Raw genomic sequence first — 13000 nt, 5'->3', positions numbered from 1 at the left:
GAACACCAAGGAAGCTTTTTTAAGAAGCACCCCAGATTTATTTATGTGAGTGGTCTGAGAACCACATTTTGAGAAACATTTTTGAGGAAGCTGCTATGCATGGGTGAGAACAATCTAGACAAGCTCCTCTGGGGCTGATCTGGTTTCTGCTTTCTGCAAAGGGATCATCACATCATGTGCTTTCCATTTGGGACACTCATGCACTCGTTATACTAGCCTAAGTCCCATTTACCTACTTGGAACTCATTATATAACAACTGATGTTTAGAAACCAAGATTTCTCAGTGTCCAAGGAAAGAGCCGGGGCACCTCCCTAGTTAAGCATAACCAGGGCAATCCCACAGTGAGATTCTGGTGTCGGTTTCCTGTTAGTCCATGACCCTTTAACATACATGCCTTCAGTGATGTTTTGTGCTTTCAGAGTATGTTGTGAAGTAAGAAGCTTTGTTCTACTTTGAAACAGGTGTTTGTCAAGGGAAATGTGTCTTTTGAAATTTTCTTAGGTGTTAGAATGCATCATTGTAGCAAATGATGATAGAAATGCTATGGTAATCTTTGGGGCTATTTTAAAATATCATACCATATGATTTTTGAATCGTAAAAACTTACAAGTGATACCAGTTCAAATTGAGTATTGTATGACTAAAGTACTTAACATATTCTGAGGCCCACAGGGATTTTTTTTCACGTCTCTAAAGGGAAATTGTGGGAAAATTGAAGGCATGAGATAGCATAAGAGACTTCAGGCTGTTTATCATAAAGATCTTCTGGGTTTTAAATGGAATTTCAAAAATGATTGTTCCAGCCTGAAAAAGAATTTAGAAAACAACAAAGGCAAACTTATTTCCAAAGTTTAATTTGTGTTTTTATATCTAATGCTCCCTGCATGCTTGTTATAATGCCCCTTTATTCTTCACCCCTACATGTAATGCTGGCCTTGGGTCCTTAAAAAGCTTTTTTTCTGCTTTAAGTCTTCTCTTCCTAGCCGTGGAAAAACTTGTTTTTGTGTTTTTTATTTTTTATATTTTAAATCTCTGGACCATGAAGAAAGTTAGATTTTGGAAACTTGTTTATTATTCTTGATTTTCCCCTTGGAGACTCACATTATCAGCCATTACACTTTTTCCAATCAGGTTTTCAGAAGCCTCTAACGGTTTTAGATCTGATTTAATTCCTAATTGCTCCATATACTGTTAAAGGAAAGCATCATTTATTTTCTTTTTTAAAAAAAATTTTTTTTTAACATTTATTTATTTTTGAGAGAGAGAGAGAGCGAGCCAAGAAGGGGTAGAGAGAGAGAGGGAGACACAGAATCTGAAGCAGGCTCCAGGCTCTGAGCTGTCAGCACAGAACCTGACAAGGGGGTCGAAACCACGAACTGTGAGATCATGACCTGAGCCGAAGTCCAGCCCCATATATTTTCTATAAGTGATTAGACTTGTACACAAGGTATGGTTTTTCATCATGTCCATGTTATAAAGTCTATTTTGTTTTTTTTTCCAGCCTCCAGTCTGAAGTACTTCTACTTAACCATGTAGTTTCAGCCCAGAACTCCTCCGTCTTGAAGACTTTTCTGAGAATTTCCTGCCTTCTTTGGTGTTCTTTGTCCTATTTTTCAGTCTCTAGTTCTACAATTGTCCTATGGTAATGTGATTGCTGACCTGTCTGTCTCCACATTAGATAGGAGCTCATAGCAAGTAGGGAACTTATCTGGAGATCCATAGTGCCTAGTGCATTGTCTACTGCAAATAAAATGCCAAATAAATATGTGAAGAAACATATCTTTTTATATTAGACTCAAACCCGTGTGGTTCTGATCCATATACGCATTTAAAATTTTATTCTGAACAAGCAAATTTGAACAAGGAAAGCTTCTCTTCAAATGCAAAAAGTTATACATTTGCTTGAGGAATGGACTGCCAAAGCCTTTATTCAAATACAATTGCTTCTGGTATCCTAGAACATGGTTTCTCAACATTGGCACTACTGACAAATTGGGCCAGATAAGTCTTTGCTGTGGGGGTGCTGTCCTGTGCGTCGTAAGCTATTTAGCAGCATTTCAGGCCTCTACCCATTAGAATCTAGTAGCATCCCTAACCCCAGGGATTTGTGACAACCAAATATGTCTTTTGACATTGTCAAATGTATGCTAGAAGCCAAATTGCCCTTGGTTGAGATAAACTACCCCAGAATGATAACTTCACCAACTTTAGGTCAATTGGTCAGTATCCGAAAGAATTTTCAAACATTATTAGAAATTTAATGTTATTAACTCTGCAAAACATTTGTTTTAAGTTTTAATTGCCCTTTTAAACTTCCAGTTAGCTCACAATGTAAATTTGCAATTTATCTTTAATATTTGCCTAAAATCTTGTGAAACCAGTCTTCCAGCACATATTTCAACGATACCTCTTGTTGCCGTTATCGAATGCTTCTTAAACAAACCTCAAACAAACAATGCCTCAAAACTTTATGGCATAAAACAAAAACCATTTTGTCATATACATTATTTTGTGAGTCAGGGATTTGGATAGAGCATAGTAGGAGGGGCTGGAGATGCCTAGAACAGCTCAACTGGGCCATATGAATGGGATCTTGGTTCTGCATGTCTGTTGAGTTTCTCCATTTTCTCCAAGTTGCATCTGCTGGGACAGGAATATCTAAGATGGCTCCTTAACTTATGCGACTGGTGTATATGTAGCAGGGTGGCTGGATGTGTGGAGCTAGCTGGACATCTAGCTCTCTATGAAGCCAGCTTGTGCTTCCTTACAGCATGGCAGTCTTAGGGTAGTCAGACTTTTTACACTGTCCCAGAGCAGCTATTTCAAGAGACCTGGACTGAAGCTGCAAGACTTCTAATGATCTAGTCTTAAAAGTCCTGGAATGCCAGTTTTGTTGTATTTTATTATTTGAGGAATTCATTAAGTCCAGCCTAGATTCAAGATGGAGGGAGTGAAGAGGGGGATGAACAGACATTACTTCTCTTGAAGAGAATGAAGTGTATATAAGGAAGGGAAGAAATTGACAGTGCCCATCTTGCAGACAAGCTACCAAATCTGCTCAGGTTTGTGGCAGCTCAATTTCTGGGAATGGACAACAGAAGACAAATAATCCATTAAGATTGCCAGGATATTCCTTAACTTTGGACAACAGCTTTCTTTCCTCTCTGTATTTTGTTGACAATTAGAATTTGGGGTCCTGCTGTCAAGACATCTCATTTTGGAGGAGACATGCTACGTTGCTCATTTATAAAGTTTTACTTTAGTTCTTCAGGGTATCTTTCAAGAAATAACATTTGTCAGCCTAGAGGCATAGTAAGGTAATAGACATTTTCCTTCCAGAAGGATTCAGTCATGATTTTTGGCTTGTCATAAGCATTAATCATAAATATGCATGGGTCTCCAGACTGATTTAGTGCGGAGAGTTTATGGAGGGAGACAGGGCTAGGTGTACATCCCAACTGCACTATTTTGCTTTTGGTGAGTTCCTTAACTTCTCCCATCTTCATTTCCTTCTCTGGAAAGTGAGTGAAATATGACTATCTTGAAGGTTTTTATTAGGTATTGATTGTTGAGACACATTTCTCGAAGAAGTCCATGTGTTTGCACATTGTAGAGGCACTGGCAGCCTTTCCTCTAGACTATCTTCTAAAGGTTGATTGTATACCAAACAGAGTTGGAGGATAGTGATTGCTCCTGGGACAGAAGGCAGATTAGTTTCCTAATCAGGAAAATAGGAGAACGTCTACCTCCTGGGCAAAGGTCAGTCAGGTTCACTGTCTCTTATAAAAGATTCAGATTTCCAAAGCTCGAAGTTTCTTAGTTTCTCAGCTCTACTTGCAGGAGTGAGCTGGCCTTCTCCCTGTCACCCTGTGGACATTAAGCCTTGCAGAATTTATGCAAATGATTTGTTTCTGACCCAGGAGTCTATGCTCTGATGTTAGGCCCTAAGGCAGGGAGGGGATCAGCAGCCTTGAAGTTTCTCCCACTTTTTGCTCCCTCTACTCTTGTCTCCTGTTCGTTCTAATCAACCAGACCTAGAATGGTTTAGTTTTCTTAGGCTTCTGCTTCCTGCTTCCTGTGTTGACTTCCCAGTCTCTCTAAAGGAGATAAAGGAATTTAGAGAATCCCTTTGCTCTCTTCTTCTCCCAAAAAAGTTGCTAAATTTTGGTGTAAAAAGCTGAATGTAAGCATGACTTTTTTTATCTTTTCATTCTCATTTGAACAATTCTAAATCTCCCCTAGGCAAATTTTTTGGAAGAATGGAAGAAAGATTAGTGTAAGAAAACGTAAAAAAGAAAAAGAAAAAAATCAGTGTGAGAAAATCTTATGAATGTTTTTGAAATTCCTCATTATTGGAGTGCCTGGGTTGCTCAGTCATTTGAGCATCTGACTCTTGATTTCTGCTCAGGTCATGATTTCACGGTTCGTGGGATTGAGCCCTGAGGTGGGTTCTACACTGACAGTGCAGAGCCTGCTTGAGATTCTTTCTCTCCCTCTCTTTCTGTCCTTCCCCACCCCCACCTCCAATTAAATAAATAAACTTAAAAAAAAAAAAAGAAAGTCCTCATTATTACTAGCTCTCAAAAGTGTTGTGGAGTGATTCCTATCTCCCACTAATAAAGTCATTTGGTATGTTGTGGTTAAGTTTGGTCATACTCTCTTTGCTCAGAATGTTTCTTAGCGGTAGTTGGCTATTTCAAATCCTACATTTCTATCTGTTTAAAAAAGCTCAGTGTCCTCCATACCAGGTAAAGGAACTAAACCCATAGAAACCTACTGAGTATCACCAAGGCATTCCTATATGTATTTCTACACACATGGCTCTTTCCAGCCATATCTGAGAGCTGGAAGATAAATATTACTCAAATTCTCAATGTCATGGCCAGTTCCTGTAAGCACAGCTTAGATTGGTTGAAAAGCAGCTGAAAGAGAGAGCACACTGTTTGGCAATGTGAAACAGTACATTTTATTTCTATTTTGACAAGTGGGTCACTTCAGATTTTTACCTGGATGAAATTGGATTAATTCTCCCCATTTATGTGTAGTATTCAAGTTAGAATTCACATTACCTGGGGGTGACATTTTTTTATGGACTCCAAACTGCATTCTTTTTCTGGACCTAAAGCAAATCAATTCATTTTTCTTAAGAGGTGGTGGGGGAGGTCAGGCAGTCCATCCACTAACAACATTGAATCACCTTCTCCCTTCTCTGGTACCTATGGAAAGCCATTTGTGTACTTATTATTGTTCTTAATTTATCTCAATTCAAAATATTGATCATTTACTAGGCAATTAACATGGGCTGAGTGTTGTGTGGAATATTAAATAAGTACCTGAAGCCTATAACCTTGTTGGGTCAATTTGACACTTGAATGGAAAACAATATAAGGCAAAATAAAAATTGTGCCCAAATATACAGTAAACCAAGAGAATTGAAAGCATACATCTTTACAAATACTTGTATCCAAAGTTTATAGCTGCTTTACTTGCAATAGCCCCAAACCTGAAAAAACCTATATTATTTACCTATTGCCCTGTAACACATTACTCTGAAATTTAGTGACTTAAAACAGCAAATGTTCATTATCTCACTATTTCTATGGATCACTGAATTTGGGAGCAGCTCAGCTGAGTGGTTCTGAGTGGTTCTGGCTCTGGGTCTCCCATGAGGTTGTAGTGAAGCTACAAAGAGGCTATGGTCATTTGAAGTCTGGACTGAAATTGGAGAGTTTGCTTCCAACATGGCAATTGGCAGGACACTATAGTTTCTCATTACATGGGCTTCACCATAGGGCTATTTGAGTTTCCTCACAGCATGGCAGCTGGCTTCCCCCAGAGACGGTGATCCAATAAAGAACAAGGAAGAAGTCCAAAATCCTTAGTTTCAAAAGTTGCATGCCATCACTTCTGCTTTATTCTATTCATTAGAACTGAGTTGCTAAGTCCAGTCCATATTGAAAAGAAGAGGGCAATTAGATGCCCTCTGAAGAGAGTTGTAGCAAAGACTTTGTGGACTTATTTTAAAACCATCACACAACTTAAATGTCCACCAATAGGAGAATCCCTAAAGAATTTGTTTGCATATGACACAATGGAATACTACTCAGAAATAAAAAGGAATGGGTTTTGAAACATGTAACAACATGGATGTATGTCAAAATAATTATGCTAAGTGACAGAAGTCAGACATAAAAGAAGATATATTGTAGGATTTCATTTATATAAACTTCTAAAAAGTGCACACTAAGTTATCTAGAGAAATAGATCAGTGATTGCCTGGGGACGAGGTTTGGGGGGATAGAATGATGAAAGGAGGGAGAGGCGATTTCAAAGGAGCACAAAATATTTTGAAGGTGATGGGGTGACAATTTTAGAGATATGTCAATATGTCAAAAGTCATCAAATTATAGGTTTTAATAAGTGCAGTTTATTGTAGGTCAATATAATTTAACAAACTGCAAACATTTATGGTAAAGCAGAAAAAATTTTAAGTTCACATCCCAATGATATTTTCCAGAACCTTATTTTTTTTTTTAGCTCTGTCTCTTTAGTCACCAAATGTAATTAATAAGTCTGGGACTTTCATCTATCACAAGATAGTTTCTGGCATGAAAGGAGCTTATTAACCTCTCCCACATCTGTGTATTCTTGTAACTAAGCATTTATCAAGGCATAGGATAACTGAGTATTAAGGAAGAAAAAACAGGCGTCCATTTCAACTAGGCCATGCTGTTTTCTTGCAGAACATAACATTTTCACCAAAATTATAAGGGGTCACTCCATGGCTAATCCATTTAATAGATTAAAACAAAACCAGGAACCCTCCATAATCACATCTGAACACAGACAAAAACAAGAATACTGTGCTAACTATGAACATGGTCACACATCCCCTCCTTTCCCATCTAACATGAATGACTACTACTTCTTTACCAATTACCCATTCCATGCCTCCTTCCTCCTAGGTAAAAATTATTAAAATATCCAAACATAGAATTGCTCCCAACTTTCTGACAGCACCTAATCCAGAGCAAATCCCTGCTTCCTGGAACCTTCTCCAAAACTATGGTAACATGGGACCAAATCCTATGACATGTCCCCCAAACACCCCCTGAGATTCCCTTTTGTTCTCCAGGGTGTAGGGTCTCCCTGCTTGTAGCAAATAAGAAACCAGAATGCAGGTATATTCCTGGTGGTGTTTCACTGTTAGGCATCAAGGTATTTACATATTCAATCTTTCTTCTAGATACTGAAGACTTAGAGATCTGAGACTTGTACCTCTCTATCATCTATCTATCTATCCATCCATCTATCCATCTACCTATTTACCTATTTTGGCTCCCCCAGCACCAAGCATAGTGCCTGACTACATACTGGGTACATGTTTGTAGGATAAAGGAATGAATGTATATTTTATGATTGAAGGCACACCCTTTAACAAATAGAAGGAGCTACTTTACTAAAACATGTTATTTCTCATCAAAGTGCAGTCTGCTACTGACTGAGTTTGCTTTTACATGTGAAGGTACTCCTGTGGTTTTCATGTTGTTGCCTTTGGCCAGTTCGCACCATCAGCAAAGCACATGTCTTCGTTTTTGAAGTGACGGTGGCTTGTATTGGACCTGCATGGTTCCTCATGATCCTTACTATTCCCAGCATGGGCAGCTCCATAGCCCACCAGGTGTGAGGATGCTGCTATCCCAACTATACGCTACCAGAAATAAGTCACAGTGGGGCAAATTAAGACAGTTTAAAGTGTGGGAAAGAGAAGTTATGAAAGACTAGAAAGAAAATTGATTTCTAACTACAGTTAGACCTCATACTTGTTTTGACTTCATGGATGATTCAAAGTACAGTATAGTTGGTCTTTCTCTCCAGGATTTATTTCTATCTGTAGATTTCCAGAGTCCTCTCAAATGTAATCTTATGGATCTTCCTGTTTTGTGCTTTAGTAAAATCCTATTCAAAGTGGAATAGAAAATGCTAGTTCTACTCAAGGCATTTATCTCAATTCTGTCCAGTATAGCACAGTGGTTAAGAGGTTTTTGCATTAGAAAGATATGGATTGGAATCCTGGATGATCAGCTTCCTGAATATGTGAATTTCATGTCATTTGAACTTCTTTGGTCTTAATTTTATCACCTGTAAAATAAGGATATCAATAGTAAATATGCTATAGGGTTGTGAGAATGAAATGAGATAGTATATGAAAACCTACTCTGACAGGGCAACTGGGTGGCTCAGTTGTTTAAGTGTCCAACTCTTGATTTTGGCTCAGGTCATGATCTCACAGTTTGTGAATTTGAGCCCCACATAGGGCTCTGCACTGACAGTACGGAGCCTGCTTGGGATTCTTGCTCTCTGCTCCTCCCGCATGCACCCTCTCTCTCAAAATAAATAAATAAACTTAAAAAGAAAAACATCTCCTGTGGCACATAAATTGCTAAAAGATTTTAGCTAGTGTTAATGCAATTAGCTTATTATTTTTCATTAGGATATTATTTATAAATCTAAGGTGAAAATTAGATACTATATACTATGCAATATGATGTTATATAATACACTATTATTTTATATACTATAGCATATAAACTAAAATAGCATATAAACTAAAAGTCAAACTACTTTAGTAATGAAAACTTTGCAAACTAATTTGTGTGTATTTAAAAAAGATTTTTTTACATTTATTTATTTTTGAGAGACAGAACGTGACAGAGCACAAGTTGGGGAGGGGTAGAGACAGAAGGAGACACAGAATCCGAAGCAGGCTCCAGGCTCTGAGCAAGCATTCAGCACAGAGCCCGATGCGGGGCTTGAACCCACAAACTGTGAGATCATAACCTGAGTCGAAGTCAGTCACCCAACCGACTGAGCCACCCAAGGCACCCCGTGTGCATTTTATCTTGTCTGAAATAAACTTCTAAATCTAGAAAAATCAAATAAACCCTTTATAATACCTATCACAGGGGGGAGCTGTAGTGATTAAACTGGAAGACTTTCAAGGTTTCTTGTCAGAAAGAAAACAGTGAATTTGATAAACTGGAGCCGAACTCCCCAGCAAAGCTGATCCCAAATTCTTGATCCACAGAAACTACCAAGCATTTAAACCTAAACAAAAGGACAAGAAGGAATTCTGCTTCCAGTCAGATTTACCCTCTGTCTGAAGCAACGATGCCCCGCCCCCCGCCAAAAAAAAAAAAAGAAAAAAAAGGAAAAAAGAAAGAAAGAAAAAAAGAAGGAAGACACAACAAATTGAAGAAAAATAGACAAACAGAATGTATAAAAAATCAGTTTTCAGCTTTCAAGATGCTGAACATGAGGCACTGAAAGTCAGGGTCGTTGAGAGGCAGGAAACAAAAAGGGGTCAGCTTCAGTTTACTGCCCAGAGAGGTTCCAGGCTGTAGCAGAGACAGGTTGAATCTGGCAGACTCCCTGAGTGGAGAAGATGAATCAGACTCTGTGGAGACCAAGGCGGCTAGGGTTTCCAGGCCAAGAGTCCTGGAGAGGAGAGCACCGAACAGAAAGAAATCCTCAGACATCTACTGCATGGTCCTCTCCTGCCTCTCCTGTGTTCAGTGAGTACTGATTGCTGCACGCACCTAACAACAGATTCAGAATATATGAAACAAAGCATAATAGAACTGCAAGAAGAATTAGACAAATCCACAATTTTAGTCAGATATTTCAATTCTCTTTCGATAATCGATAGAACACACAGGCATAAAGCCAATAAGGACATGGAATATTTGAATAATACTGCCAAACTGACCTGAAAATTGAAGAAGACATCATCCAACAACAGTGTGATACATATTATTTTAGAGTTCACGTACAAATTTGCCAACATAGAACATATTCTGGACCCAGACCAACTCTCAATAAACTTAAAATTCTTAGAATCATACAAAGTCTGCTCTTTGACCACAATTGAATTGGAGATAAAAAATAAATAAATAAATAAAATAAAGAGCTCTAGAAAAATACTCAAACATTTGATAACTAAATAACACTTAAATGATACACAGATTAAGTTTTGTTTATTTATTTATTTATTTATTTTAATGTTTATTTATTTTTGAGAGAGAGAGAGAGAGAGAGAGAGACAGAGCATGAGTGGGGGAGGGCAGAGAGAGAGAGAGGGAGACAGAATCCGAAGCAGGCTCCTGGCTCTGAGCTGTCAGCACAGAGCCTGACGCGGGGCGCGAACCCACAGACCGCAAGATCGTGACCTGAGCTGAAGTCGGACGCTCAACTGACTGAGCCACCCAGGTGCCCCCAGATTAAGTTTTAAAAAGCAAGGAGAAACAAAGTATTTGAATTGAATAAAGATGTCAATATCAGAATTTGCTAGAGCATATATACACACATATAAATCAATGACCCCTGCTTCCCTCTTAAGAAACCAGAGGAAAAAGAACAAATGAAATCTGAAGTAAGAGAAGAAAGGAAACAAATGATACAGAAAGATCGAAATGAAAAGAAGAGAGGATATCAGTGAAATAAAAAGCTGGTTCTTTGACAAGATCAATAAGCTTTATAAAACTCTTGCCAGACTGATCAGCAAGAAAGAGAGAAGACACAGATGATCAATATTCAGGAATGAGAAAGGTGACATCACTATAGATTTTATAGATAATAAAAGGATAATAAAAATATTATGAGCAGCATTGTACCTATAAATTTTACCCCTTAGATGAAATAGACAAATTCCTTGAAAGTCACAAACTACCAATATTTATTCAGGAAGAAATAGACAAACTGAATAGCTTTTAATTTATTGAAGAAATTGAATTTGCAGTTAACATCTTACCTAAAAGAAACCCAAACAACAAAACTCCAGGCCAAGATGATTTCATTGGTGAATTTTTCCAAACATTTGAAGAAAATATAATACCAATTCTACACAAACTTTTCCAAAAGGTTGAAGAGGAGAGAATACTTTCCAGCTCATTCTGTGAGGGCAAAATTGCCCTGAGATTGAAGATATTACGTGAAAAAAATTATAGACCAATCTCTCTCATGAGCAGAGATGTAAAAATTCTAAAGAAATATCCAGAAATTAAATGTGCCAATATATAAAAAGGTTGCATCAGTACCAAGTGGGGCTTAGTCTCTGGAATGAAACTTTGGTTTAACATTCAAAAATCAATCATTGTAAATTATTTAGTTTATTTTAATAAACTAAAAAGAAAAACCATGGGATCATCTGACCAAAGAAAACACATTTGGCATATTAGTTACTGCTTTTACACAGTAGTAATGATATAAATTGTGAGGTGTTGTCAAGATAATATACACTTGGCAGGACAGTGTGTGTGTGTGTGTGTGTGTGTGTGTGTGTGTTTGTGCGCGTGCACACATGTATGCATGCATATACTTCGTTTCTTTTGGAGAGTAAGATGTATATATCATGGTCCTTTGCCTTCAAATACTTCAGAGTGTTTTTCCTAGGAATACAGGTATCCTTTCACATAACCATAGTACTGTTTTTACTTTAGTAAATTTAACATTGATTTAATACTTTTACCTAATGTCTCATCCATATTCCAACTTGGTCACTTGACTCAATAATGTCTTTCATAGCACTTTTTCCTCCTCCAGAACAGAATCCCAAAAATGGTCAGGAATTGCATTGAGTTGTTGTATCTCTTTAGCCTTCTGTTACCTGGAACATTTCCACATCCTCTCATTGTCCTATATGATACTAACATTTTTAAAAATATTTTTTTAAGTTTATTTATTTATTTTGGGAGTGAGAGAGACATGGGGAGGAGGAGGGCAGAGAGGGAGGGAGAGAGAGAGAATCCCAAGCAGGTTCTGCACTGCCCAATGTGGGGTTCAAACCCACAAACCATGAGATCATGATCTAAGCCGAAACCAACAGTCAGACACTTTACCGACTGAGCCACCCTGGCGCCCCTATGATACTAACATTTTTTAAAAATATAGGGGCGCCTGGGTGGCTCAGTTGGTTAAGCGTTCGACTTCGGTGCAGGTCATGATCTCACAGTTAGTGGGTTTGAGCCCCACATCGGGCTCTGTGTCCACAGCTTGGAGCCTGGAGCCTGCAGCCTGCTTCAGATTCTGTGTTTCCCTCTCTCTCTGACCGTCCTCTGCTTGTGCTCTGCCTCTCAAAAATGAATAAATATTTAAAAAAATAAGAAAATACAGTCACCTCCCACCTGGCTGATATTTCCTCATTATTTGATTCAGGCTATTCTTTATTCTCTCTGTATCACAAGCGCAGACACATGATATCCATCTGTCCCTCATAGCTGAGGTTAATTTTGATCAGTCTCGAGGTGTTGGATTTCTCCAATATGTAATTGCTGCTTTTTACTCTTTACAATTAATAAGCAGTCTGTGGGGACACACTTTAAGACCAACCACATAAATGTCCTAATTTTTTTCTTATAAAAGTTTCCTAGATTTAGTATTCATTGATGATTCTTGCCTGATGTGATCTTTATTATAAAATAATGTTTTTCAACCCCAGGACTCCTGCATTTACCAGATGGCATTCTGTTTTCTACCGTATGCAACAGCTTTCCTTTCTCCTGTTCATTTGTACTGGTGATAACTAATAAATTACTATTTGTTCAATGGTTTATAGTTCCTTACTCAATTATTTTGATGATCATTTCCCCCAACCCCGGATTGACTCCTCAATTTGGCACCTGTGTCTGTGTGATGCACCTCATCATGTTTTACTTTCTGGCAATATGTTCCAGATTCATCTTGAACCTACCCTGCCCCAGCCCTGGAATCAGCCATTTCTTCAAGAAATGTTCCTTCTAATGGAGAATGGCACTAGGGACTAAAATTTGTGTTCTAGATGATAGCCACTATATTTTGATATCTTTCCTATTAAGTAAAAATATTGTTTTAGCACATTAGTAGAGCTAGGTCACCTGAATCTAAGGTTACCATTTGCTACTTCCCTCTCTTCTTTAATATTTTAGAAGGCTTAGTTATATATTTTTTCATTTTTTTTAAAT

The sequence above is a fragment of the Panthera pardus genome, unplaced genomic scaffold, assembly GCF_024362965.1.
Source record: "Panthera pardus isolate Hobbes unplaced genomic scaffold, ASM2436296v1 HiC_scaffold_10, whole genome shotgun sequence".
NCBI classification, from domain to species: domain Eukaryota; kingdom Metazoa; phylum Chordata; class Mammalia; order Carnivora; family Felidae; genus Panthera; species Panthera pardus.
Note: the sequence above shows the minus strand (reverse complement) of the source record.